A 7,866-nucleotide genomic window follows, 5' to 3' on the forward strand; every position below is an offset into this window, starting at 1 on the left:
GTCATAACAAGTCCATGGACTATATTGATAGTCACGTAGAGTAAAACCTTTTTAAGCCTAATCCGAGCATGACGTTTGTAACATTTATTTAGAAAATACTCATCTTGAACACCTCAATATTCCTTGCAAATGTCATTGTGCTTGTTAAGAGGTTATACGTGCCATTAACCAGATAGGTGAAGAAATGTCGGATATTTTTAATCGTCAATATTTTGCAAAATTTATGCATAAAAATAATATGTGAATCAGCTAAGGTGTGTAAAAATATTTATGCTCATCAAACATCATTGATCTTATTACATTTCGAAACAGCACAAAATCAAATCCAAATTACTAAAGCTTGAACGCAATTCTATTATAAATCCGAAAATAAAACCAAATGTAACCATGATTAAAGGGAAACAGCATGACATATCTGATGTTATGATTAAGACAAGTTAAAATTATAATGATTACAAAAAAATACCAACCAAATATATTGTCAATTCCGATATGTTAGACACATCTTTCAAGGAGTAATCTCTCGACAATAGCATTAGAATAAAAAATGTAGGAAGATCATAATCAAAAACTTGCATATAAGAAGTACTCAAAACCACAACTATCGAAATAGGAAGCCAGAAGTTTACCGTATGCAATAAAAGGAATAAAGCCTCGGTATTTTTAGTATTTTGAAATACGTGATACTGCAAAATTTGATTGAATGACACGAAAAATGTCCTTATGGTTGGAATGATCAAACTAAATTGGTAAACGTGTTTACTGTGGCTGGCATATAACTTGTGATGATACGAGTGGAATTAATAAAACCTTTAAATTTAAAAAAAAATATAATTCCTATAAATATTGCAGTAGTATACTGAAAAAATTATTTCTTTAATTAATAAGCAGTATATTGGACAAGATAACTGTAAAACGTCGGGTAGCTCGGACAAAATGCCCGGAAAAAAGATTAAGGCAAGGATTGAAATCTATGTAGAAAAAAATGAAATTGTAGAAGAACGATGAATTACTGTTGATTTAGTCATGTGGTTGGTCATGAACATTCTGGTTTCTGTTTTTCAAATAAAGGAAGTCGGTAATGAAGCCTCTATATGTGCAGAGGAACGCATTTATTTGCTTTAATTCATGGAAAGATATGTTAACAAAGGAACGATTAGAAAAAAGGCTGTAGTTAAACAAATATTTACATCATTTAAAAAGTAAATAACAATGGTATTCATTGTTGTCACGTTGTTCTTTAGACCTATGTTAAGCTCTGATTATTCTGAAAAATAAAACCAATTGTCGTTAGGTCCATGAAAGTACCATTTACACGTCCTTCATCCCTACTTATATACATTAATCTACTTGTACGTGTTGAAATGCACAGGATCTTTTTTTATAACACAGGTTCTCATTTCTGCCACATTTCGTAATATCTATGGCTTTCAGATCATATTGAATTAGATACTAAGCGCTACTTGACAGACAGTTATTATAGGGATAAATGAAATTTGGATTGGCTCTATTTTCATTTTAGCAATACAAGATTCTGACGAATTTTTTAACCATTAAACAGGAAAAGATAGAAGTAACAAATCTAGTTGTACCAATTAAAAAAAAACAAAAAACAAAACAAAAACAAAACCTACGAAAACACAGTCGAAGGTTAATTTAACATTCAAATAATTCACAAAACGATCGATGTAAATATTTTCCACACTAAACATTTTACGCCAATTTTCAGACGATAAATTAAGCGCGCTAACAGTCCCGTACTACAACCGGAATACGGCATTGATATGCAAGATAAATCAGTTCTTTAAATAAATTGAAAAAAGCTAGTATTTACAGAACAAAAGGTGGTTTTTGAACTATTGAAGTCTTATGCACGAAGTCTAAATCACGAAGTTAAAATTGATCTGTTTGATTCTTGACATGAATGATTATTTAAGAAATGCCCAATCGGTTGTGACTGATTCGCAAAAAAACAATAGATTGTTTGATATGTATTTTTTTCATTGAATCTTAACACACATTTATGCAGTATTGGTCTGAAAATAGAATATTGTTCATGAATTGAATGCACAAAAACGTAATATATCACGTTTTGTTTTACAGTTTGTTTTTCTATTTTCCTAGTCTTTTTTCTTGAAAATGACCTTGATTGCATATACATTAGAATTTAAATGTAAAAACATAGCTCATCGAACTTGATTTCGAGATAAATAACCGTTAAGAACGGCAATATATTCAATCAATTCAGACTTTTTTTATATAAATAATGTTAAATGTTACAATGCAAATTATTATGTAAAAAAAATCTTTAAAATAATCTATATTCTTACATTACTTTAAACATTTTTAGTTAATTGAACACATATATGTCTGAATGATTTTGCAAGACGACAGAAAAGAATGTTCCATGTAATAGGTATTATCTAGCGTAAGTAACTGAAATGTTTTATTAAGCCTGCACAGCAAATGATGACCACATGTAAATAACAAATATACAATAAAGCCAGTACAAACCGTGCTCCTTTTGGATTTTGAAATCGGCTAGGTTTATACAGATGTTCGGTTTATTATTATAAAATAATACTGTGAAAGTACATAAATTCTCGGATAGCAATTTTTTTTGGATTAGAGAAAAACAGAAGCTCGTGAAGCTTGAATTCGTGGTTTTGAAGTTTTCAGTATACAGTTGGGAATCAAATTGTGTGGTTTGGGAAAGCCACGAAAATTGGTACTCTACTTTTTAGTGATTTTGTTTTGTTTTGTTTAGTGTGTTCTTATATTCTGTCGGCTGGATACACCATCAACAATTAACCATTATATTTGATAACACCACATAATTCGATACTTCTTGAGTTTTAGAAAGTTCATGGTCACGATACGCTCATAAAATGCTCAAAAATGAATGCTAAATATTTTATCACAAGATATGTATACGTGTACTTTTTTATTTAAAAAAAACGGGGTCTTTTTACACAAGTTTACAAAATCATTGATTTTAATAATTAAAAATTAATACGTTGAAAACTATATAAAATGAATTAATGTATTGATATGGTTTATATGTTTGTAATGAGGCAACACCTAGTATATGTAATCATTGTGTTCCATGAAAATAGAAAGAATATTTAACTTTTAATGTTATAAAGACTGCAGGTATGCATGCGACAATTATGGAAATAAAATATCATAAAACATCTACCTTTGCAATTAAAAACACACGCACAATACAAGATAGGATGATTCAATGTTGTACTAATTGGGAAGTTTACCATCGCGTTTTGTATTAATTTATAATAAATGATACCAATTTATCGAATTTCACGTGTGTTTTAAGATCATTTTTGTGTCGTTTTTAACTTATTAATCTTTTGCCGTCTTTCTTCATCGTTATTATTTGACTGCTTAGTTCTGTAGTTTTTTAAATGAAGCTGCTCTCTAATTTTCGCTTTTAACCAGTGATTTTCCGATTATGACGCAATAGCATGCAAATGCTATTTTATCACCACTGGTATATTCACACCGCAATGGAACAGGGAGGTTAAACGCGCTTAGAAACATAGATTTAACCAATCATTTCGTTTGAAATACCTGAACCAAGTCAGGACCTTTGCAGTACCAGCTGCTCCAGTGATGTAATGTTTATTTTGCCAGATTTACTTTGGATTTGACTTGATTACGGATCGCATTAGTATCCCATAGTTTCTTAGTAACCCTTATATGAAAGGGAGCAAACGATTACGATAAAAAATATTTTGTACTGATTTACGATTAAAATTCAATCGATTTCACCTTGATATTATCACTTGTGTTCTCTAAGTTCTGAACACGGTTTTGTATAAATTAATTGTTTACTTGAAACTTTCAGTATATCTTAATTTACTTAGAAAACTCATCAACATTTTAGGTATGTTATCGTGTTTTATACATGTAGCAGTGTTTTTATGAAATACAGTGAAGCCTGTCTGAACAGCACGCCTTTTGACTTTAAGATTGAATCGGTCTAGACAGGGGTTTGATTTATACAGGATCAAATCATGTTTTAACTGTTATAAAGGGATTACTGTCTGGTATTTGCATGTTTTCGGATTATTCAGTGTTCGGTATAGACATGTTTCGTTACATCTAAATGAGAAGTTAACAAAGATATGAAGAGCAGATAATTCTGTCAAAAACCTCGTTTTTCTAAGATTCTATTAAAATAGTTCTGAGCAAATCCAATGATGCAGAAATCAAATAATTGTCTTTTCAAATAGACAAAGTATCCTTAAGTGATATTTTTATGGTTTTGACATGCATGTTTGATTTTCACATTAAAAATGACAAATTACGATATGTCTAGAATAACGTACCTCAAACATGTCTTGTAACGTGTGTGTCTTTAGGTTAAAAATCAGTCTGAAAGTACTGTAAGGATTGATTTCCTTTTGTATCAAACATATCATGTATATATGATGAAGCTGCCGAAGTAATTACAGACAGGAATAATGGTATTGTGGTGAAAAAAAACAACATTTGTAGGCTCATAGATATCAACACTTGTTTCAACAGGCGAACAAAAAAAAAAATGAAAAGCACGCGAAACGTTACGATTCCGATTCGTAGGAAACATGTTTACGTCACACAAACGCAAACATTCCGAAAGAAACCAGACGATTTCAAAGGTTTTTTCACTTGAAATCTTCCCGAGCCATTCTTATTTAAGATAAGAAAACACAAAAAAATTATCTCATTTAACTGAAATGTAACTACAATAGCAATCGAGGCGATTCAAGATAGAGTCCAAGACAATCGATTTCTAAGCCAATCAAACTATGAGAACAAAACGTCACTAGTGTTTAGAACATTTTGTTTCCACACCGGTCAAGCGGTGTTAAAATTGAAGCAAAATTAGAGAAATAACATTTACGGTATTTCCATTTGGGGGTAAATATCGGAAATGTATGTGGTAAAACGTAACTTGTTTAATCCATTACTCTATTGAACACGAAAAGTAAATCTTCACAGATTATATCAGGTTAAAAAGTACACATCCTGAACGGATAAAATCATTTGACGTTACAACCTATTTGTAGTAATGATACATATTTTCCCAACACGTTAAAATGACTGTTTAATATCATATGGGTATTCATTCAAAATTATCGGAAATATTTACTATGACATAATATTACTAATCATGGATCTGCTTATAACGCCATTCAAGATACATAGATTTATTGGATTGTATGTCTACTTTTTATCTCTCTGTACAAATTGGCTCATAACATGTTACATGTATGAAATGTTTTTTTTTTATTGTTTTGTCTTCGGACAGTGTGCATGTTACCATTTTTTTTTCGTACGCACATAATGTTATTAAAATGACATACCAGGCTGTGTCCCTTTTCCCTTTACGCTAATCTAATTTCTATATCTACTAAAACCCTTAACCATTGTAAACATTTCAAACTCGTACTTGTTACTTACGGGTAAAATGAATGTTAACAGCAGTTCACATAAATATATGCATTCCCTTTGTACTTTAGAAAATGTTTCATTGCATTGTTCAAGTACTATCTGTGATTTTAAATACAAGACTCACGAAATGCAGTTATCTAAACGCAACAAATAATAATAAAACAAAAAAAAAATAAAATAAAAGAAGCAAACCAAATCACGATTACGAGTCAAATCTTCAAGCGTTCTTGTACATGTAACTTTAAAAAAAAGTTTCATTTTGGTTATTATGACAACCAATTGAAAATTCAATTTCTACACAATTTATTTCTATTTTGTTGCTTTGTATGTATGATTTTAGTTACTTTATGTTCTTTGTTGTGTATGTCTGTTTTCCATGTCTGGTCTTTGTCTCTGGATTACATTCTTTTGATTACAGCTATAACCTTGGTTTCTTTAATTACTCTTTCAATATAAATTAATTTTGTGATAGACGAATTGATATTCAAATTATGACGTTTAGGCGGGAGAAAGTCCGAAAATGTACTTATCGAAGTTGAATTATCTTTTTTTTTACGCAGGGAACATAAGTTAAATCACACTTATCTATTTAATAATGAGTAGTAATTCATTTTAAATTTTACCGTCAATGTATTTGTGCACTTTATCCATGCACTTTTAATATTCAACCTTTCGTGTTAAAGCAAGGCCAAGGCAACTGTCCAAAGCACTTTCCCGTATAAAGTATTGATTTATAAAGTGTTTTGCATGTTATACTTAGGCAAATGCAAATGCTTATAGTTTTCAAATATTTGTGGCTTTTGTATGTAGATGTTTTTTCTAACAATATGTAGTGTAATTATCTAATGTAATGATGTGAGTAAAGTACATGTAGACATGTACTTATAAGGTTCAAGGGTTAATTATTGTTCAAATGTAAGTTTAAGGTGTTTTTGTAATATGTTTTTAACTTTTGTTTGGTGTTGTCTAAATTTGTATTTTGTTTTTGTGTGTTTGTTTTTGTTGCTTTTTCTTGATATTCTTTTGTTTAACTTTTTGATAGGCGAATTGATAGTTAAGTTGTGAAGTTTAGGCAGAAGAAAGTCCGACAATGTACTTATCGAAGTTGAATTACCTTTTCGGTAAATTTCAAGCTCTTTTTGGTGGACGAGGTGAAGGTAAACACTCAAAACATGATTTTTATTGGAATAAGGGTCTTAGAAACTGAACATTTACTTTATCGCGTACATTTTCAGACACTTCTTTCTTTTTTTTCTTTTAGTTCCTAATTATCCTATAACTGGGCGTAAATCACTAAAAGAAGAGAAATTAATCAGTATTTTACATGTATCAACTTTACGATATGTTCAGTTTAGGTTAACTACGTATTTCCTTAAAATGAAAAATTAAAAGAAGAATAGTGTGTTATAAAATTTTAATTTTGTATCAGACGCACAGAAAAGGGGTTATTACATTTTATATTCTCAATTTTTTTCGCTATCTAGACAACATAACACCATGTAGTTTTCCTCGAGCTCCAATTGAGAACTCCCAATTTATTCTTAACTCATGACTACGGTTACATTCACCTCTCGGTTATTTTTCTTTGTTCATATCAACAATGCAAACATAGCCTATATAGATTACTATGAGAGATGGGTATTGATCCCTTACCTCTATTACATACTACAGCTAATTGAAACGCCATATCTTATTGGCTTGAAAGATATGTGATGATATAATCTTATCCAATCAGACAACAGGTTACTCACACGAAAAACGAAAAGTCAAGGTGAAGGGTACTATAAACAACGGTGAACATGTTTATATTATCACTATTACTCTTTGTACACAGAGTGATATAAATCAAATTATATTTTACTTGGTTAAAGCTGATGGTAGACATTTAACAGGTTACAACTTTCGGATCTATTTATTGTAACTTTTAACCTCAGGGCATATCAGTTTCTTACTTGTATTCGCTATTTTATAATAAACTTCGATAACATGAGAATGATGTTAAGCATGCCGAAAACTTGCTGCTGCCCGTTAGAGGCGAAAAAAAACGAAGGACTCGAAGTGAAAAGTGGAAATCTGCTCATGGTACAGTGGTGTAAAAGAAAAGAACTGAAAGTTCCTGTAATTGTAACAGTATATCAGAATTGTTTCGAACATTATGCTATCATCAACAGAGACTCAATGTACACCAACTCCGCCGTGTTTGTGAGTCTAAAACACTGTAAAGTGTACACCAATGACACAGCAAATAAAGAAATTAAAGTTGTTCCTAGTGACATTGAAGGTAGCAGCTTCACATTCCAAGTCAAGAGGACCCAAGACGTCAGTGAATGGATACATACGTTAGAACGAAAAACACCAGCTGGTTCACCACCAAGCTTTCACCGTACGCCTTTGATCCCTCATCTACAT

Source organism: Perna viridis, chromosome 10, assembly GCF_037379345.1.
Source record: "Perna viridis isolate PV_CMFRI_1.1 ecotype Kerala chromosome 10, ASM3737934v1, whole genome shotgun sequence".
In the NCBI taxonomy this organism is placed as follows: domain Eukaryota; kingdom Metazoa; phylum Mollusca; class Bivalvia; order Mytilida; family Mytilidae; genus Perna; species Perna viridis.